This window comes from Rhinolophus ferrumequinum, chromosome X, assembly GCF_004115265.2.
Source record: "Rhinolophus ferrumequinum isolate MPI-CBG mRhiFer1 chromosome X, mRhiFer1_v1.p, whole genome shotgun sequence".
In the NCBI taxonomy this organism is placed as follows: Eukaryota; Metazoa; Chordata; class Mammalia; order Chiroptera; family Rhinolophidae; genus Rhinolophus; species Rhinolophus ferrumequinum.
In genome coordinates, this window is record NC_046284.1 from 97,361,932 (window position 1) to 97,385,596 (window position 23,665).

A 23,665-nucleotide genomic window follows, 5' to 3' on the forward strand; every position below is an offset into this window, starting at 1 on the left:
TGAGTTCCTTGTATATTTTGGATATTAGCCCCTCATCGGAGGCACTGTTTGCAAAAATCTTCTCCCATTCAGTTGGTTGCCTGTTTATTTTGTCGATGGTTTCTTTTGCTGTGTAGAAGCTTTTAAGTTTCATATAGTCCCATTCGTTTATTTTAGGTTTTACTTCCATTGCCTCTGGAGTCAAATTCATAAAATGCTCTTTGAACCCAAGGTTCATAAATTTAGTACCTACGTGTTCTTCTATGCAGTTTATTTTTTCAGGTCTCATGCTTAAGTCTTTGATCCATTTTGAGTTAATTTTGGTACATGGTGACAGATAGCAGTCCAGTTTCATTCTTTTGCACGTGGCTATCCAATTCTGCCAGCACCATTTATTGAAGAGGCTGTCTTTTCTCCATTGTATGTTTTTAGCTTCTTTGTCAAAAATTATCTGTCCATATTTATGTGGTTTTATTTCTGGGTTCTCAATTCTATTCCATTGGTCTATGTGTCTGTTTTTCTGCCAGTACCATGCTGTTTTGATTATTGTAGCCCTGTAGTACAAGCTAAAGTCAGGGAGTGTGAGACCTCCAGTATTGTTCTTTTTTCTTAAAATTGATTGGCTATTCGGGGTCTTTTGTGGTTCCAAACAAATCTGATGATTTTTTGTTCTTTAAAAAATGCCATTGGGATTTTGATGGGGATTGCATTAAATCTGTATATAGCTTTGGGTAATATGGCCATTTTAACTATGTTGATTCTTCCAATCCATGAGCATGGAATGTCTTTCCATTTCTTTGTGTCTTCTTCAATTTCTTTCAAAAATGTCTTATAGTTTTCAGCATATAGGTCCTTCACATCCTTGGTTAAGTTTATTCCTAGGTATTTTATTCTTTTTGCTGCAATTGCGAAAGGAACTGTTTTTTGTATTTCTTTTTCTGAGATTTCATTGTTAGTATATAGGAATGCAATGGACTTTTGTACATTGATTTTGTAGCCAGTAACTTTACTGTATTCGTTGATTGTTTCTAATAGCTTTTTGGTGGAGTCTTTAGGGTTTTCTATATACAGCATCATGCCATCTGCAAAGAGTGATAATTTAACTTCTTCATTCCTAATTTGGATGCATTTTATTTCTTTCTCTTGCCTGATTGCTCTGGCAAGGACTTCCAATACTATGTTGAAAAACAGAGGAGATAGGGAACATCCCTGTCATGTTCCTGAACGTAGGGCAAAGGGCTTCAGTTTTTCACCATTAATTATGAGATTAGCTGAGGGCTTGTCATACTTGGCCTTTATTATGTTAAGGTATTTTCCTTCTATACCTATTTTATTAAGTGTTTTAATCATAAATGGATGTTGTACCTTGTCAAATGCTTTTTCTGTATCAATTGATATAATCATATGATTTTCGCCCTTTATTTTGTTTATGTGATGTATCACATTGATGGATTTGCGGATGTTGAACCATCCTTGTGCCCCGGGAATGAACCCCACTTGGTCGTGATGAATAATCTTTTTAATGCATTGTTGTATTCAATTTGCTAGAATTTTGTTCAGGATTTTTGCATCTGTATTCATCAGAGATATTGGTTTGTAGTTTTCTTTTTCTGTGTTGTCCTTACCAGGTTTTGGTATCAGGGTAATGTTGCCCTCATAAAATGAGTTAGGGAATACTGTCTCTTCTTCAATTTTTTTGAAGAGTTTGAGCAGGATTGGTATTCGATCCTCTTTGAAGGTTTGGTAGAATTCACTAGTGAAGCCATCTGGTCCCGGACTTTTGCTTTTGGGAAGGTTTTGGATGACTGATTCAATTTCATTACTGGTGATCTGTCTGTTTAGATTTTCCAGTTCTTCATGGCTCAGCCTTGGAAGGCTATATGTTTCTAAGAACTTGTCCATTTCTTCTAGGTTATTGAATTTGGTGGCATATAGTCCTTCATAGTATTCTTGGATGATCCTTTGTATTTCTGTGGTGTCCGTGATAACTTCGCCTTTTTCATTTCTGATTTTGTTAATTAGTGTCTTCTCTCTTTTTATCTTAGTGAGTCTAGCCAAGGGTTTGTCAATTTTGTAAATCTTTTCAAAGAACCAGGTCTTTGTCTTAACCAGCTCATTAATTTTTTCTATTGTCTTTTTGCTCTCTATTTCATTTAGTTCTGCTCTAAGTTTTGTTATTTCCTTTCTTCTGCTGACCTTGGGTTTCACTTGTTCTTCTTTTTCTAGTTCTTTAAAGTGTAACATGAGGTTATATATTTGGGATTTTTCTTCTTTCTTGAGATAGGCCTGTAATGATATAAATTTCCCTGTTAAAACTGCTTTCGCTGCATCCCAAAAATTTTGGTAGGATGTATTTTCATTGTCTTTTGTTTCTATGTATCTTTTGATCTCTCCTCTAATTTCTTCTTTGACCCAGTTGTTCTTTAAAAGTATGTTGTTTAATCTCCATGTATTTGTGTTTTTCCCTGCTTTCTTTTTGCAGTTGATATCCAATTTCAAAGCCTTGTGATCAGAGAATATGCTTGTTATGATTTCAATCTTCTTAAATTTGCTGAGGCTGATTTTATGTCCCAATATATGGTCTATTCTTGAGAATGTTCCATGTACACTAGAAAAGAATGTACAGTCTGATGTTTTAGGATGAAGTGCTCTATATATGCCAATTATGTCCATTTCATCTAATATGTCATTTAGGGGTGCTATTTCGTTATTTATTTTCTGTTTGGATGATCTATCCATAGCTGTCAATGACGTACTTAAGTTCCCTAGTATAACTGTGCTTTGGTCAATTCCTCCCTTTCGTTCTGTTACCAGTTGCTTGGTATATTTCGGTGCTCCCTGATTGGGGACATAAATATTGATGACTGTTATGTCTTCTTGTTGTATAGTCCCCTTTACCATTATGAAATGTCCATCTTTCTCTCTTGTTATCTTTTTCACCCTGAAGTCTGTTTCATCTGATATCATTATGGGCTACACCTGATTTTCTCTGGGTACCATTTGCTTGGAGTGTCAATTTCCACCCTTTCACTTTGAGTCTATGCTTGTCCTTGTAGCTGAGATGTGTCTCTTGGAGACAGCATATGGTTGGGTTTAGTTTTTTGATCCAATCTGCTACTCTGTGCTTTTTTATTGGTGAGTTCAGTCCATTTACATTTAGGGTGATTATTGATATGTGAGGATTTCCTGTCATTCTATCTTTAGTTTTCTGGTAAGGCTGTGTCTCCATTGTTTGCCTTTTTGTTGTTGTCTATTATTTCTGTGCGGTGGTATTCTATGATGTTTCCCTCTGTTTCTTCTTTTATTACAGTATGTATTTCAGTTCTTGATTTTTTTTTGATTGTTTACCCTTCAGTTTATGTAAAAGAAAGTTTGATATTTAGAGTATTCCATTTTCTTTAGCACGCTTACTTTCTCCATTCCCATATTCTGGTTCAGGCCTTTACTCTCCCCCTTTTTATGTTTCGGTTGCCACAAATTGTCCCTGTTGATGGTGGTCGAATAGCCTCCTTTAGTATTTCTTGTAGTGCAGGTCGTGTATTAGAAAATTCCCTCAGCTTCTGTATGTCTGGAAATGTCTTTACTCCTCCTTCATATCTAAAGGATATCTTTGCTGGATATATTATTATTGGCTCATAATCTCTCTCTTTCAATAGTTTGAATATTTGTTTTCACTTCCTCCTGGCTTGTAGAGTTTCTGCTGAAATATCTGATGATAATCTAATGGGCTTTCCTTTGTAGGTTACCGTCTTCTTTTCCCTGGCTGCCTTGTGGATTCTTTCTTTGTCGTTGATTTTAGACAGCTTCAATACAATGTGCCTTGGAGAAGGCCCGTTGGGATTGAGGTAATTAGGTGTTCTATTTGCTTCTTGGATTCGAGGATCCAGTTCTGTCCACAAGTTTGGGAAGTTCTCATCGACAATTTGTTTGGATATATTCTCTGTTCCCTTCTCTCTTTCTTCTCCTTCTGGTATGCCCATAATTCTTATATTGCTCTTTCTGATGGAGTCAGAAAGTTCTTGTAGAGTTCTTTCATTTCTTTTAAGTCTCAAGTCTCTTTCTTCTTCTACCTGTGTAATTTCCAGGTTTCTATCTTCAATGTCACTGATTCTTTCCTCCATCTGGTCAACTCTACGACCTAAGCTGGTTATTTCATTCTTAATTTCTTCTATTGAGTTCTTAATCACCACAATTCTATTTGGTTCTTTTTTAAAATTTCAATCTCTTTCGTAAAATGCTCATGTTGTTCTTTGATTGTTTTTCTGAGTTCATTAAACTGCCTTTCTGTGTTTTCTTGCATCTCGTTGAGTTTTTTCAGAACTGCAATCTTGAATTCTCTGTCATTTAAGTCACATATTTCCATATCTTTAAGTTCCTTTTCTGGAGACTTTTCACTTTCTTTCTGAGCTGTCTTGTTGCCTTGGTTATTCATGGCAATTACTGATTTATTATTTCTCTTCCTAGACACCTAAAGGAGTGGCTTCTGCAAGAGGTTGATAGGAAGAGGTCTTTCTTGTGTTTGCCAGTATTTGTTGGTAGAATGTTTTATTTTCTCTCTGACTGCAGCCTTTTTTTTCTCTCTCACATGGTAGTGCTATGTTTTCTCTGCACTATTCCAGCTTCTCACACAATGGGGGGATTCCCTGGGAGATGGGTTCTCTTCTGTTAATAGTTTGGCTGGGTCACAGGGCGCAGTGTCCATGTGGGTATGCAGAGAGCTTTTGAAGTCCCAAAGCTCTTCCTGCACCAGATTCAGAGCCCGTATGTTTCAGCAGTTCTGTTTACTCCTGCAGGGATCCGCCCAGATAGATGGGGACAGGGGCAGGATGAGTTGTGAGAGGTGGCCCAGAGCAATGGCTGGGACAACCACCACAGCCGGTCCTGCTTCCACAGCTCCCTCCCCTTTGCAGAAACTAGTTGGGCTGAGTATCTGTGTCTGCAGTCCACAGTTCTCAGAACAGCAAATATTCTGTTCTTTTGATCTGACACCCCTACTGTTCTGCTTCTAGCACCGGCCAGGTGGGGGCGGGGTGAGTTCTGGGAGGGTAGGGAGGGCGTGGCTAGTCTCAGTGCCTAAGGCTTCTGTTCTCTGCTCGGCAGTGAGGGCTTAAACCACCGTTTTCAGCCTTCTTTCCTCAGTCTTTTCTCCGAGGTCTCTGCCCTGAGCATTGGTTTTAGCCGTGTTATATGCTGTCCCCTCAGGCCTGTGGGCCATAAGCGGAGCCCTAGCAGTCCGAGTTCTTCCCTCTCCCACAGCTGCGGTAGTTCCAGGATGCAGCGAGCTTGGAGCACTGAGCTAGGTCTGCGTCCTGCACCCGCCCCTGCGGCTCCATCTCTGCACTTCTCCCTTTCCTCCTCCCCAGCTCGCGCGATTCACCCACCCCTAGGTGAATTTAGTAGTGGGCCTCTTCGTCTTGCCTGTCTGCTGTGCAGGGAGTCCTTTGTGGAGTTACTGTTGTTCGATTCGTTGTAAATTCCAGGGGAGCTTTACAGAGGCTCACCTCACACCGCCATTTTGATCAGGACTGTTTTTTTTTTTTTTTTTCAAACAAGGATATAGAAAGGGAAGTAAAAATGAAAATTCTCCTGACCAGTCACCTAATTCCCACTAAAATTTTTTGTATGTATTGGAATTCCTAAAAGTGTATCTGTATATTTATCAATTTGCAGAAGAAATTGAAAATGAATTTCTCAGTCTGGTGCTGATAACATATATAATTACGTCAGTACTCGCAAATGTCATCTTTGGTAGGGGAAATACCTTGTCTCTGTTCTTATCTGTATCTTGTCTGTATATTTTGTCAGAGTACAATGAAATGTTTTTTCAAGTTATTTGTTCTTTATTAGCATTACACAGGAAATACTTTCTAGCATGCAATCTTAAATTGCTTATATTTATGTAAGACTATGTGGGGACAGAGTCCCAGAGAGCAGTTTCCAGGCTCTTGGCCTCACGTGGAAAGGTGATGGCTAGTTCATGGCCATCAGCTGTGAGTTGTTGTCCATCAGCTGTAACCAGTTAGCCATTAGCCACTGATATAACGTTGTGGGTAGCAAGTGTGTTTGGTTGGCAGAGAAACTGACAGTGGATTGCGCATCATGTGGAGCCTGCTTCCTGTATGTCCAACCCAGCTGCCATGAGAATATAGTGGTATGAACCCCATATCCATGGCTCCGTTGGTGTTCTTTTTGGCTTCACCATATCCTGCGTTCTTGTGCGGGGAGCTGGAACTGAGACCTCACATGACACATGGTGCAGCGAGCAGGGTATGGTATCAGCCAGAATCCCCAGAGGGGTAATGGAGCAGTTTATATATGTGAAAGGACAGCTTCAGGAAGCCCGTGAGGAGTAGCACCGGGAGCAGGAAACGCAATCTGCCTGGTAGAAACGTGACCCCTTGGTTAATTGGTGGTCCTCTCGAGCCGACGGATGGCAAGCTGCCCTGTTGGCCATAGCAGCTATCGCTTGCTTTTTGGTAGTCGGCTGCTGCCGCTGAAGGCTCCTAGAGTTGTGGACATCTTGCGCCGAGGCCACCACTGACTTGGACCCCTGGCACGGAGAACGAGATTCTGGCCAGGTAAGAATGATGTCTGACTCTGGGCAGGAGGACATGTGGCCCCCACACAGTGTGTGGTGCCTGGTGGCCACTGTTCTCAGGAGTTGATCCCCCTGTGGAGGGGTGGGAGGACATGAATGGCTCTCTGGCCAGCGTGGAGAGGGTCCTGTAGGTTCTAGCTGAGCGGTTGCTGGAGGAGGCGAAGAGTACAGCCAGTTGTGTGGGCTGGATGTTCCTCACCGTGTTGCGTCATAACACGGAAGACGCACTTAATGAAATAGCCCAGGTGCCGGGCCAGCAGTACCGGTGGGAGGTGCTGGAAACTCGGGTCCATCTGTTAGAGGAGGAGCCCCATGGTGGAGACTGAGGTATAGGTGAATGACAGGAGTGGAGACGATGTAGCTCCCAACCCCTATGCCTGGCCCATTGTAAAGCAAAAGGTAAAGCATGAGCAACCTTTGGGGCCCAGGGGCATTGCTGCTGGCAACCCAGCAGTAACTGAGTTCACAACCTACACCCCTTACACTCCCACTGAGTTGCAGGAGCTGGGAAGGCAGTGCCGACAGCACCCTGGAGAGCCGCTCCTAGCTTGGCTGCTATGTTTATGGGTTGAGGGGGCAGACAGCATTCTCTCCCCAGGTGAAATGAAAAAGCTAGCCTCCGTGGCACTGCATCCATCCCTGCAACAAAGGTTACAGAATTTCCATAGGTTGGCTCACGACCAGGGCAACCACACTCTAATGGAGTGGCTCACTGCTGCGGTACGCATAGTATGGGGAGAGGCTGGCAAGCTGCCAGACACTGTGAGTAAATGGCAGTCATATACTGAACTTACTTAAATCATCCGTGAAATGGGTATGAGACGTGCTATGTTCAACCCTAATATGCAGGAGCCAGATGACAAATGTTTTACAACCAGCATGAGAGATCTGGTTTTGGATACTGCCCCTGCAAGTGCTTTTGGATCCTTGGTTGCCATTCTTACATCATATGTGGGGTGGCAGATCCATGAAGTTACAATTGCCATGGCCATTCTGAGGGATGTTGAAAGCCGGTGGCAAGGGAAGTTAAGACAGGAGGTCCGAGAAGTCGAGACCTGGAAGCTCAAATCAAAAGTAAGGGGGCAAGGTCGCGGGCCTCAGAGTAACACGCATGCAGACGTGGCGTGATCTCATGGCAGCAGGGGTTGATCAGGAAAAAAAAGACCGACAACCCAATGCACTCTTGTTGGAACTTTGGACAGTTGTGTCCGGAACAGCAATTCCAGTGAAGCCCAAGGGGAAAGTCCGGGAAAGTGCGACCTCTGTCCCTCCAGGACTTCATGCAGCCACTTGAGGCTGACTCCTTTCAGCTTGATTGGGATGGGTCAAGGTACCCCGTCAGAGGGGATGAGCGGGGACCCGAGGCTCCATGTGGAACTGTCCATACATTGGTCCCCCTCTAATGTGCAGAGGGTTTTGGCCCTAGTGGACACCGGCGCAGACTGCAGTCTTATGAGAACCCTGGCTGTGCCCAGGAAGTCTGGCTGTGCCCAGAAAGACTGATGGTACCCTGAGAACCCTGGCTGTGACCAGGATATTTCATCCACCTCCAGGTTCCTCGCATAGGGCCTCTTGCAGAAGATGCTTGTGGCCTAGATTGTGAGGCGAGACCCTGGAAGGGTGGAGTGTGGGGACAGAGTCCCAGAAAGCAGTTTCCAGGCTCTCAGCCTCACATGGAAAGGTGCTGGCTTGGGTAGTAGATGGCCATCAGCTGTGCCTAGTTGGCCATTAGCTATAAAGTTAGCCATTAGCCACTAATATAACTGCTGTGCTATGCTGGGGGATTGGATGGTTGGCAGAGAAGCAGACGGTGGATTGCGGCTCATGTGGCTCCTGCTTCCTGTGTCTCCAACCCAGCCGTCAGCAAGAATATAGTGGTATGACTCCCCTATCCATGGCTCTGTTGGTGTTCCTTTTCGGCCTCACCATGTCCTGCGTTCTTGTGCAGGGAGTGGGAGCTGAGACCCTGCATTACAGACTACTTCTTCTACTAGTTTTCATAAAGTCTTTGTTGGGGCCCAGGGCAGGTAGCCCCAAAATATCCCACAATAGCATATTGATTACTTCAAATTAAAACCACCTGAGAAGCAGCTGGAGTGGGAGGCACTCTCTAACACTCCTATCTCTCTAAATGCAGGAAGTAAATCTTCACGTGAAAGGTGCCCTCCCTGTTATAAAAGGGCTAACTAGCAATCAGACAAATGAAGGGACAGTCTTATCACCAGAGATAGAGAATCCAGAGCTGAGAAGCCTACATAAACCAACCTGTTAATTTTACTAATTTACTGCCTGTGGGGACAGAGCCAGGAGTGCAGTTTCCAGGCTCTCGGCCTCACGTGGAAAGGTGCTGGCTCAGGTAGTAAATGGCCATCAGCTGTGAGTGGATGGCCATCAGCTGTTACCAGTGAGCCATTGGCCACTAATATAACTGCCGTGGGTACACTAGCAGCAAATGGGGGCTAGCAAGAAGATGGTGGCTGAGCCTGCAAGAGGGGATTGCAGTTAGCACGGCGAGTTGCAGCTAGCGAGGTTGGTTGGCAGAGAAGCGGATGGCAGGTTACGGATCGTGTGGCTCCTGCTTCCCGTGTCTCCAACCCAGCCGCCAGCGAGACTGTAGTGGTATGACTCTCCTATCTATGGCTCCGTGGGTGTTCCTTTTTGGCCTCACCATATCCTGCGTTCTTATGCGGGGAGCGGGACTAGAGACCCTGCATGACACCCTGCATGACACCCTGCATGACAGTGCCCTAAGCTTCTGTTCTATTTAAACTCCTTATTAACTACATATCCCTAACCTATGCTCCTTTGTCTTGTCAAATCCCTACAAATTTATTGTTTCTTTATGTAAAGTATATGTAAAGAGCCAGCTCCACTTCTTTCACAGAGAATTAATCTTTTAACTCTCTTGTACACAGAATAAAACTTGGGCGCTTCTGTTACTCTGCCTTGTGCCAATTTTATTAGTAGTCCATCTGCAAGAATTCAAGGGTTGAAGGGGTAATTCCCTCTCCCCAGTGAAGGGGTTCAGAACCTCCCCAAGGTGTGCTACTTTGGCAAGTGAATTATTTTGAGCTGCCGGCAATTGAGACCCTGAGGACTTGGGAGAAACTTTTACCTCTTCCTTAAAGAATTTAAATTAGGAGCATTGCCCATAATAATAGCTATTACCAGAGATAACATTTTATATTCTATTTATAGGGCAGGGCAAACTTCTAATTACTAAAATTTGCTCTTCTTATCCTCCTATAAATTGCCCTCCTCCTCTCTGAAGCCCCAGGCTTCTTACCTCATCCTTAGTTCAGGATGTCAGATATACTTCACTTTACCTTTCTGAGTCTGAACCTCTCAGGTATGTGGGGTCTCTGACTCTCTCATGTATGTGGGGTTCCTGTACATACATGACATTACAGTTTTAAATATTCTTTTGTTAATCTGTCTCATGTTGATTTAATTACTAGACCAGTACAAAGAACCTACAAGGACAGAGGAAAAATTTTCCTCCCCCACACCATCTTCAACCGAATTTATCTGTCTCTCCATGCTTTTCTTCTTAGCACACTATGGGCTGATATCTTATTTTGTATAATATTTTCTCACTTTGATCTGATTCATGTTAATTTCTTTTCTGTAGGCTGTTCTACGTATTTTTATTCACATTTTTATTAGGATAAAAGAATTTTATTCTTATGTTGAAAACTTGTCATATTGATCTTCAAAAGTATGTTCTGGTAATATTTGTTGTAACTGTGATCACCTGGAGAAAATAACTGTGTAGTATGCAAGAGGGTATGAGTAATGCCTGATAAGGACTAAGTTATAAATTGGAAAGAAACAAATTCTTATCTCAAAGGGCTCAGATTAGAAAAAGCAATTTTCTTTATTTTTTTGCTAACAAATATTGACATGTGTTCTCTTGTATGTGATTTTATTTCTGTTTTTATCAGAAGATACCTAAAACTTCTATGAAAATTTCTTCATCAGTATTTACTAAGTTAATTCCCTAACTGCAATGGCATTCAAAGGCTGTAGCTGCTGAGGCTTAGATCTATAATTATATTGCAGTGACTTTTGACTTCAAGATAAAGTTTCAAAGACATAAGAAGTTATGCCAGCTAATATTTAAACACAAATTTTAATTAGAAAGTAAAATTCAAACATATTTAACTGGAAACATGCTTTCTTGATTTCTTTAGCCATTTACTAGAAGTAATATTTGGACCTAAAGAATATTGATAAGATTAGAGAAACAATACTTTCCATACTTTAGCAATACACTATTTGTGGGAAAACGGAAATTATACAAGTATCAGTGTAATGTTTACAATGAAAAGCTTTACATATTTATTAAGTTTATATTGCCTAAATTAAGATACTCTTTTCTCTTAAAATCAGATATTATGATTTACTTGTTTTTTTCTTTGGGAAGTTATAAAATTCAAAACCCTACAATAGAAATATCACTGTGAAAGTCAAAATCCCTTCCAAACTGATGAAGACTTAGGCAATTATGGTCTTGGCAATAAATTCACTGCAATTAGCTTTCTTCTCTCTTAAGAGAAATACATAATTTTCTTCATCTCTTCAACATGAATTGTTTTGAAAAGAAATATGTATTTACATTCCTATAAATTTATAAGCATCAGATAAAATAATTGGGAAATGAATTTTCCTTGAAATGTTGTTTGATCTGTAGAAAGCGAAGACTGCCCTAATCAAATGCATAAATCTTGTCTTTCTGTTCATTGAAATCCAATGTCCTTTCAATATTTTAAAACTTGTAATAGCCTAAAAGCATTTTTAACTTCTAGTTTTATCTCATCTGTTCGCTATCAAAACAGAAATATTGATTTAAACAGAAAATGAGCTTTTACTTAGTTCATCACGATCAATTAATTCCAAGCTTTCAATGTAAATGAGCCTGTCTTGAGATTAACAACAAAGATTTGAGATGAAAAACCATGAAATGATGGAATATTATTTAATGTAAAAAATAACTTCTGTTCTTAATGAATTTAGAATTCTTACAATTCTATATGTTGAGGGAGAAAATGGACTATGAGTGAAAATATCAAATGATACCTTAAATAATATTTATACTATGAACTGTTTCCCTCAGCTTCAGAAATCAGATCAAGTTAATACTTGTGCTGAGACCTGGACGTTCCAAATGTGTCTAATACTTAGTTTTTCATATTGTTCAGTCTTTAAATCACTGAAGATCTAGACTTTGACAGTTGCTTGTTAACAACATCAATCATTGTTCACAAAATAAAAACTCTTGTTGAAATGGTTAATAGTGAATTTATGGGGAACCCAAGTGAAGGAGAATTGTAATTTCATTAAAGTGTAACACAGGAGTGTAGGGACCAGGAAAATGTCAGAGTTATGTGTCATTAATATAGAATTAAAATCTCCCCTTAAATGAACTAAATGTCTGGCTGCAGTTTTTTCAGAAAAAACAAACAAAATAACAAATTCAAAATGATTAGTCTTCCATTCCAGGGTTAAACTGAAAGGTAGTCTCAAAGTTCCAGAAGTTGAGAGATTATTATAATTATATATTTATAAAAAAGGGGTAATATTTTATTGTGGCTTCACAGTTTAACTCAGACTGAGTTAAAACCATTACTTCTTATAAGGTGCACATAGTTTGATAGAGGGCAAGATTAGATTTCTACTCTTTTCCCTTACATGAATGTGATCTGCAAACTTGGCAATGGGCATGTAAATCCAAAACTTTAAACATCAAAATTTGTCAAATTAGTATTTTATGATAAGCAGGTACTACTTTTATAATTTAAAATGAATGAAATACATTAAATAAGAAAGGAATCTGAATGCCAATTAACGTAGATTATATTTAATGTATAACCAACATTACTATAACATCTAATTTTTTAATGTTGCATTTAAAAATGTCAGGAATTTGGTTACTATTAACAATCTCATATTAAAAGTACATGAAAGTAAAATAAAAATGTCCACACACAATTGTATGCATCACAGAGCAGATTTGATCACTTTATCAAATTTTAAACACTACCGTAACAAATAAAGCAACCAAGGTCAGATTTAGCAGAGCCAGAATTAGCTGGCCAGTTGGCTGACACCTAAGAACCCTGCCCATAGGTGTCCAAATGGGTGGTCCTCAAAATATTTTTATGCAGAACATCCATGTTCCCTGAGGTTTGGGATGCTCTCTTGCTAACAGACGACAACAAATGTCTTCCATGGCTTACAAAAGAAAGTCTTAATGTTCGGAATTTTATTCTCATTTACGTTATTCTCTCATACTTATTTTCTAAAATCATGATTCGTTCTGGGAATCCTATGGTCAGGAGGCTAGCAATTTCCTTCTGACTTTCACGTGTTGCAGTATTCTTCATGTTTTCTTTCGCTTGTTCCTTCCCTGTGGCTTTTGGGAAGAGTTTTTTAATGTGTAGTACACCTAAGGTCCCCAGATACTTTGGCCTATGAACTCATGTGAGCATAGGTAGGGGGATCAGCCATCTTGTCTGCTCTACTACACTTGATAAAGGAGCACAGCTCAGTCTGGTCTGTGTGATTCCCAGGAAATCTAAGGAAAAGGAAGAGGTCATGTACCAGGGCACAAAGTCCAAGAAAGACATGAACTGCTACTGGACAATCCAGTTTGCTTACAAGGCAATTCTTTGTACTTCTGTGTATTTATCCGAAAAAAGTCAAAAAACTGAATAAAGCTGGTCCCGCCCCTCCATCTGGCGGCCCAGACCCGTGACTGGTTCTAAAAAAATTGAAAATGAAAAAAAAAAAACTGAATAAAAACGATACATGAATCCCTATTTTCACCGCAGCACTATTTACAATACCCAAGATGCAGAACTAAAGTAAGTGCCCATCAACAGACCAATGGATAGAAGAGATGAGATACATATACAAAATGGAGTATTACTCCGCCATGAAAAGAATGAAACCTTACCGTGTCCAACAACATGGATGAACCTGGGGGTTTACGCTAACTGAAATAAGTCAGACGGGGAAAGACAGAAACCATGTCATCTCACTTATATGTGGAACATAAAGTAGAAATTAAATGAACAAAGAAAACGGAAACAGTCTTCCAGATCCAAAGAAGAAGCTGAGGCTTGTCAAAATGAGGACTTTTGGGGAGCCCGGTACTAAACGTGAACGGAAAACTAGATACAAATTGCCTGTTACAGAAGAGTCACAGGATCGCAACGTATAGCAGAGGGAATATAGTCCACAATATGGTAATAACTAGGTATAATGCCAGGTGGGCACTCGACCAATGCGGGCAATCGCTTGGAAAGTGACATAAAGTGTGTCCTGACCACGCTTTACATCAGAAATTAATACTGTAGGCATGAAACTAATACAGCCTAACACTGCATGTCAGGAGCAATTGGAAACATTTTTTTCTTCACGGGAACTCTTTCCTTCACAGCTATTCCTCAAATGCTCAGGAATTCGCAGTAGTACGCAAGCCCGCATTTCTCCTTCTGGGTATTAATCCGTAAAACCCCAAACAGTAATTCACAACGAAGTATGCACCCCTGCGATCACCGAAGCACCGTTTACAACGGCTAAGATATGGAAACAACCTAAGAGCCCATCAACAGACTAAGGGATAGAGGAGATCCGATACATACATACATACAACGGAATATTACTCCGCCATGAAAAGAATGAAACCTTACCGTGTCCAACAACATGGATGGACCTGGGGGTTTACGCTAACTTAAGTCAGACGGGGAAAGACAGAAACCATGTCATCTCACTTATATGTGGAACATAAAGTAGAAATTAAATAAACAAACAAAACGGAAACAGTCTTCCAGATCCAGAGAAGAAACTGAGGCTTGTCAAAATGAGGACTTTTGGGGAGCCCGGTACTAAGCGTGAACGGAAAACTAGATACAAATTGCCTGTTACAGAAGAGTCACAGGATCGCAACGTATAGCAGAGGGAATATAGTCCACAATATGGTAATAACTAGGTATAATGCCAGGTGGGCACTCGACCAATGCGGGCAATCGCTTGGAAAGTGACATAAAGTGTGTCCTGACCACGCTTTACATCAGAAATTAATACTGTAGGCATGAAACTAATACAGCCTAACAATGAATGTCAGGAGTAATTGGAAACATTTTTTTCTTCAGGGTACTCTTTCGTTCACAGCTATTCCTCAAATGCTTAGGAATTCGCAGTAGTACGCAAGCCCGCATTTCTCCTTCTGGGTATTAATCCGTAAAACCCCAAAGAGTAATTCACAACGAAGTATGCACCCCTGCGATCACCCCAGCACCATTTGCAACAGGTAAGATATGGAAACAACCTAAGAGCCCATCAACAGACTAAGGGATAGAGGAGATCCGATACATACATACATACAACGGAATATTACTCCGCCATGAAAATAATGAAACCTTACCGTGTCCAACAACATGGATGGACCTATGGGTTTACGCTAACTGAAATAAGTCAGACGGGGAAAGACAGAAACCATGTCATCTCACTTATATGTGGAACATAGAGTAGAAATTAAATGAACAAAGAAAACAAAAACAGTCTTCCAGATCCAGAGAAGAAGCTGAGGCTTGTCAAACTGAGGACTTTTGGGGAGCCCGGTACTAAACGTGAACGGAAAACTAGATACAAATTGCCTGTTACACAAGAGTCACAGGATCGCAACGTATAGCAGAGGGAATATAGTCCACAATATGGTAATAACTAGGTATAATGCCAGGTGGGCACTCGACCAATGCGGGCAATCGCTTGGAAAGTGACATAAAGTGTGTCCTGACCACGCTTTACATCAGAAATTAATACTGTAGGCATGAAACTAATACAGCCTAACACTGAATGTCAGGAGTAATTGGAAACATTTTCTTCTTCACTGGCAACTCTTTCCTTCACAGCTATTCCTCAAATGCTCAGGAATTCGCAGTAGTACGCAAGCCCACATTTCTCCTTCTGGGTATTAATCCGTAAAACCCCAAACAGTAATTCACAACGAAGTATGCACCCCTGCGATCACCCCAGCACCATTTGCAACAGGTAAGATATGGAAACAACCTAAGAGCCCATCAACAGACTAAGGGATAGAGGAGATCCGATACATACATACATACAACGGAATATTACTCCGCCATGAAAAGAATGAAACCTTACCGTGTCCAACAACATGGATGGACGTGGGGGTTTACGCTAACTGAAATAAGTCAGACGGGGAAAGACAGAAACCATATCATCTCACTTATATGTGGAACATAAAGTAGAAATTAATGAACAAAGAAAACGGAAACAGTCTTCCAGATCCAGAGAAGAAACTGAGGCTTGTCAAAATGAGGACTTTTGGGGAGCCCGCTACTAAACGTGAACGGAAAACTAGATACAAATTGCCTGTTACAGAAGAGTCACAGGATCGCAACGTATAGCAGAGGGAATACAGTCCACAATATGGTAATAACTAGGTATAATGCCAGGTGGGCACTCGACCAATGCGGGCAATCGCTTGGAAAGTGACATAAAGTGTGTCCTGACCACGCTTTACATCAGAAATTAATACTGTAGGCATGAAACTAATACAGCCTAACACTGCATGTCAGGAGTAATTGGAAACATTTTTTTCTTCACGGGAACTCTTTCCTTCACAGCTATTCCTCAAATGCTCAGGAATTCGCAGTAGTACGCAAGCCCGCATTTCTCCTTCTGGGTATTAATCCGTAAAACCCCAAACAGTAATTCACAACGAAGTATGCACCCCTGCGATCACTCCAGCACCATTTGCAACAGGTAAGATATGGAAACAACCTAAGAGCCCATCAACAGACTAAGGGATAGAGGAGATCCGATACATACATACATACAACGGAATATTACTCCGCCATGAAAAGAATGAAACCTTACCGTGTCCAACAACATGGATGGACCTGGGGGTTTACGCTAACTGAAATAAGTCAGACGGGGAAAGACAGAAACCAGATCATCTCACTTATATGTGGAACATAAAGTAGAAATTAATGAACAAAGAAAACGGAAACAGTCTTCCAGATCCAGAGAAGAAACTGAAGCTTGTCAAAATGAGGACTTTTGGGGAGCCCGCTACTAAACGTGAACGGAAAACTAGATACAAATTGCCTGTTACAGAAGAGTCACAGGATCGCAACGTATAGCAGAGGGAATATAGTCCACAATATGGTAATAACTAGGTATAATGCCAGGTGGGCACTCGACCAATGCGGGCAATCGCTTGGAAAGTGACATAAAGTGTGTCCTGACCACGCTTTACATCAGAAATTAATACTGTAGGCATGAAACTAATACAGCCTAACACTGCATGTCAGGAGTAATTGGAAACATTTTTTTCTTCACGGGAACTCTTTCCTTCACAGCTATTCCTCAAATGCTCAGGAATTCGCAGTAGTACGCAAGCCCGCATTTCTCCTTCTGGGTATTAATCCGTAAAACCCCAAACAGTAATTCACAACGAAGTATGCACCCCTGCGATCACCCCAGCACCATTTGCAACAGGTAAGATATGGAAACAACCTAAGAGCCCATCAACAGACTAAGGGATAGAGGAGATCCGATACATACATACATACAACGGAATATTACTCCGCCATGAAAAGAATGAAACCTTACCGTGTCCAACAACATGGATGGACCTGGGGGTTTACGCTAACTGAAATAAGTCAGACGGGGAAAGACAGAAACCAGATCATCTCACTTATATGTGGAACATAAAGTAGAAATTAATGAACAAAGAAAACGGAAACAGTCTTCCAGATCCAGAGAAGAAACTGAGGCTTGTCAAAATGAGGACTTTTGGGGAGCCCGCTACTAAACGTGAACGGAAAACTAGATACAAATTGCCTGTTACAGAAGAGTCACAGGATCGCAACGTATAGCAGAGGGAATATAGTCCACAATATGGTAATAACTAGGTATAATGCCAGGTGGGCACTCGACCAATGCGGGCAATCGCTTGGAAAGTGACATAAAGTGTGTCCTGACCACGCTTTACATCAGAAATTAATACTGTAGGCATGAAACTAATACAGCCTAACACTGCATGTCAGGAGTAATTGGAAACATTTTTTTCTTCACAGGAACTCTTTCCTTCACAGCTATTCCTCAAATGCTCAGGAATTCGCAGTAGTACGCAAGCCCGCATTTCTCCTTCTGGGTATTAATCCGTAAAACCCCAAACAGTAATTCACAACGAAGTATGCACCCCTGCGATCACCCCAGCACCATTTGCAACAGGTAAGATATGGAAACAACCTAAGAGCCCATCAACAGACTAAGGGATAGAGGAGATCCGATACATACATACATACAACGGAATATTACTCCGCCATGAAAAGAATGAAACCTTACCGTGTCCAACAACATGGATGGACCTGGGGGTTTACGCTAACTGAAATAAGTCAGACGGGGAAAGACAGAAACCATGTCATCTCACTTATATGTGGAACATAAAGTAGGAATTAAATGAACAAAGAAAACGGAAACAGTCTTCCAGATCCAGAGAAGAAACTGAGGCTTGTCAAAATGAGGACTTTTGGGGAGCCCGGTACTAAACGGAAAACTAGATACAAATTGCCTGTTACAGAAGAGTCACAGGATCGCAACGTATAGCAGAGGGAATATAGTCCACAATATGGTAATAACTAGGTATAATGCCAGGTGGGCACTCGACCAATGCGGGCAATCGCTTGGAAAGTGACATAAAGTGTGTCCTGACCACGCTTTACATCAGAAATTAATACTGTAGGCATGAAACTAATACAGCCTAACACTGAATGTCAGGAGTAATTGGAAACATTTTCTTCTTCACTGGCAACTCTTTCCTTCACAGCTATTCCTCAAATGCTCAGGAATTCGCAGTAGTACGCAAGCCCGCATTTCTCCTTCTGGGTATTAATCCGTAAAACCCCAAACAGTAATTCACAACGAAGTATGCACCCCTGCGATCACCCCAGCACCATTTGCAACAGGTAAGATATGGAAACAACCTAAGAGCCCATCAACAGACTAAGGGATAGAGGAGATCCGATACATACATACATACAACGGAATATTACTCCGCCATGAAAAGAATGAAACCTTACCGTGTCCAACAACATGGATGGACCTGGGGGTTTACGCTAACTGAAATAAGTCAGACGGGGAAAGACAGAAACCATATCTTCTCACTTATATGTGGAACATAAAGTAGAAATTAATGAACAAAGAAAACGGAAACAGTCTTCCAGATCCAGAGAAGAAACTGAGGCTTGTCAAAATGAGGACTTTTGGGGAGCCCGCTACTAAACGTGAACGGAAAACTAGATACAAATTGCCTGTTACAGAAGAGTCACAGGATTGCAACGTATAGCAGAGGGAATATAGTCCACAATATGGTAATAACTAGGTATAATGCCAGGTGGGCACTCGACCAATGCGGGCAATCGCTTGGAAAGTGACATAAAGTGTGTCCTGACCACGCTTTACATCAGAAATTAATACTGTAGGCATGAAACTAATACAGCCTAACACTGAATGTCAGGAGTAATTGGAAACATTTTCTTCTTCACTGGCAACTCTTTCCTTCACAGCTATTCCTCAAATGCTCAGGAATTCGCAGTAGTACGCAAGCCCGCATTTCTCCTTCTGGGTATTAATCCGTAAAACCCCAAACAGTAATTCACAACGAAGTATGCACCCCTGCGATCACCCCAGCACCATTTGCAACAGGTAAGATATGGAAACAACCTAAGAGCCCATCAACAGACTAAGGGATAGAGGAGATCCGATACATACATACATACAACGGAATATTACTCCGCCATGAAAAGAATGAAACCTTACCGTGTCCAACAACATGGATGGACCTGGGGGTTTACGCTAACTGAAATAAGTCAGACGGGGAAAGACAGAAACCATGTCATCTCACTTATATGTGGAACATAAAGTAGAAATTAATGAACAAAGAAAACGGAAACAGTCTTCCAGATCCAGAGAAGAAACTGAGGCTTGTCAAAATGAGGACTTTTGGGGAGCCCTGTACTAAACGGAAAACTAGATACAAATTGCCTGTTACAGAAGAGTCACAGGATCGCAACGTATAGCAGAGGGAATATAGTCCACAATATGGTAATAACTAGGTATAATGCCAGGTGGGCACTCGACCAATGCGGGCAATCGCTTGGAAAGTGACATAAAGTGTGTCCTGACCACGCTTTACATCAGAAATTAATACTGTAGGCATGAAACTAATACAGCCTAACACTGAATGTCAGGAGTAATTGGAAACATTTTCTTCTTCACTGGCAACTCTTTCCTTCACAGCTATTCCTCAAATGCTCAGGAATTCGCAGTAGTACGCAAGCCCGCATTTCTCCTTCTGGGTATTAATCCGTAAAACCCCAAACAGTAATTCACAACGAAGTATGCACCCCTGCGATCACCCCAGCACCATTTGCAACAGGTAAGATATGGAAACAACCTAAGAGCCCATCAACAGACTAAGGGATAGAGGAGATCCGATACATACATACATACAACGGAATATTACTCCGCCATGAAAAGAATGAAACCTTACCGTGTCCAACAACATGGATGGACCTGGGGGTTTACGCTAACTGAAATAAGTCAGACGGGGAAAGACAGAAACCATGTCATCTCACTTATATGTGGAACATAAAGTAGGAATTAAATGAACAAAGAAAACGGAAACAGTCTTCCAGATCCAGAGAAGAAACTGAGGCTTGTCAAAATGAGGACTTTTGGGGAGCCCTGTACTAAACGGAAAACTAGATACAAATTGCCTGTTACAGAAGAGTCACAGGATCGCAACGTATAGCAGAGGGAATATAGTCCACAATATGGTAATAACTAGGTATAATGCCAGGTGGGCACTCGACCAATGCGGGCAATCGCTTGGAAAGTGACATAAAGTGTGTCCTGACCACGCTTTACATCAGAAATTAATACTGTAGGCATGAAACTAATACAGCCTAACACTGAATGTCAGGAGTAATTGGAAACATTTTCTTCTTCACTGGCAACTCTTTCCTTCACAGCTATTCCTCAAATGCTCAGGAATTCGCAGTAGTACCCAAGCCCGCATTTCTCCTTCTGGGTATTAATCCGTAAAACCCCAAACAGTAATTCACAACGAAGTATGCACCCCTGCGATCACCCCAGCACCATTTGCAACAGGTAAGATATGGAAACAACCTAAGAGCCCATCAACAGACTAAGGGATAGAGGAGATCCGATACATACATACATACAACGGAATATTACTCCGCCATGAAAAGAATGAAACCTTACCGTGTCCAACAACATGGATGGACCTGGGGGTTTACGCTAACTGAAATAAGTCAGACGGGGAAAGACAGAAACCATGTCATCTCACTTATATGTGGAACATAAAGTAGAAATTAATGAACAAAGAAAACGGAAACAGTCTTCCAGATCCAGAGAAGAAACTGAGGCTTGTCAAAATGAGGACTTTTGGGGAGCCCGCTACTAAACGTGAACGGAAAACTAGATACAAATTGCCTGTTACAGAAGAGTCACAGGATCGCAACGTATAGCAGAGGGAATATAGTCCACAATATGGTAATAACTAGGTATAATGCCAGGTGGGCACTCGACCAATGCGGGCAATCGCTTGGAAAGTGACATAAAGTGTGTCCTGACCACGCTTTACATCAGAAATTAATACTGTAGGCATGAAACTAATACAGCCTAACACTGAATGTCAGGAGTAATTGGAAACATTTTCTTCTTCACTGGCAACTCTTTCCTTCACAGCTATTCCTCAAATGCTCAGGAATTCGCAGTAGTACGCAAGCCCGCATTTCTCCTTCTGGGTATTAATCCGTAAAACCCCAAACAGTAATTCACAACGAAGTATGCACCCCTGCGATCACCCCAGCACCATTTGCAACAGGTAAGATATGGAAACAACCTAAGAGCCCATCAACAGACTAAGGGATAGAGGAGATCCGATACATACATACATACAACGGAATATTACTCCGCCATGAAAAGAATGAAACCTTACCGTGTCCAACAACATGGATGGACCTGGGGGTTTACGCTAACTGAAATAAGTCAGACGGGGAAAGACAGAAACCATGTCATCTCACTTATATGTGGAACATAAAGTAGAAATTAATGAACAAAGAAAACGGAAATAGTCTTCCAGATCCAGAGAAGAAACTGAGGCTTGTCAAAATGAGGACTTTTGGGGAGCCCTGTACTAAACGGAAAACTAGATACAAATTGCCTGTTACAGAAGAGTCACAGGATCGCAACGTATAGCAGAGGGAATATAGTCCACAATATGGTAATAACTAGGTATAATGCCAGGTGGGCACTCGACCAATGCGGGCAATCGCTTGGAAAGTGACATAAAGTGTGTCCTGACCACGCTTTACATCAGAAATTAATACTGTAGGCATGAAACTAATACAGCCTAACACTGAATGTCAGGAGTAATTGGAAACATTTTCTTCTTCAGGGTACTCTTTCGTTCACAGCTATTCCTCAAATGCTCAGGAATTCGCAGTAGTACGCAAGCCCGCATTTCTCCTTCTGGGTATTAATCCGTAAAACCCCAAACAGTAATTCACAACGAAGTATGCACCCCTGCGATCACCCCAGCACCATTTGCAACAGGTAAGATATGGAAACAACCTAAGAGCCCATCAACAGACTAAGGGATAGAGGAGATCCGATACATACATACATACAACGGAATATTACTCCGCCATGAAAAGAATGAAACCTTACCGTGTCCAACAACATGGATGGACCTGGGGGTTTACGCTAACTGAAATAAGTCAGACGGGGAAAGACAGAAACCATGTCATCTCACTTATATGTGGAACATAAAGTAGGAATTAAATGAACAAAGAAAACGGAAACAGTCTTCCAGATCCAGAGAAGAAACTGAGGCTTGTCAAAATGAGGACTTTTGGGGAGCCCTGTACTAAACGGAAAACTAGATACAAATTGCCTGTTACAGAAGAGTCACAGGATCGCAACGTATAGCAGAGGGAATATAGTCCACAATATGGTAATAACTAGGTATAATGCCAGGTGGGCACTCGACCAATGCGGGCAATCGCTTGGAAAGTGACATAAAGTGTGTCCTGACCACGCTTTACATCAGAAATTAATACTGTAGGCATGAAACTAATACAGCCTAACACTGAATGTCAGGAGTAATTGGAAACATTTTTTTCTTCACGGGTACTCTTTCGTTCACAGCTATTCCTCAAATGCTTAGGAATTCGCAGTAGTACGCAAGCCCGCATTTCTCCTTCTGGGTATTAATCCGTAAAACCCCAAACATTAATTCACAACGAAGTATGCACCCCTGCGATCACCCCAGCACCATTTGCAACAGGTAAGATATGGAAACAACCTAAGAGCCCATCAACAGACTAAGGGATAGAGGAGATCCGAAACATACATACATACAACGGAATATTACTCCGCCATGAAAAGAATGAAACCTTACCGTGTCCAACAACATGGACGGACCTGGGGGTTTACGCTAACTGAAATAAGTCAGACGGGAAAGACAGAAACCACTTATACGTGGAACATAAAGTACAAAATAAATGAACAAAGAAAAGGGAAACAGTTTCATAGATACAGAGTAGAAACTGAGGCTTGCCAGATAGAGTACGTTTTGGGAGCCTGGTACTAAAGGTGAAGGGAAAACTAGATACAAAATCCCTGTTACAGAGGAGTCACAAGGTCGCAAAGTATAGCAGAGGAAATATAGTCCACAATATAGTAATAACTAGGTATAATGCCAAGTGGGTACTAATCAGGGGTAATCACTTTGTAAATTATAAATATCTGCCCCCTACGCTGTATGCGTGAAACTAATATAACATAATACTGAATGTCAAACGGTAATTGGAAACATGTTTTTTTTCACATGCAACTAGGGAGACCGTGCAATTAGAATATAACGGACACATACTACATAAGACCACCGAGCCACGTCTGGGCGACACAGGTGATCTCCCTAATACGTTGAAGCAATCAGAGTGATAGCTAGAATGAGGA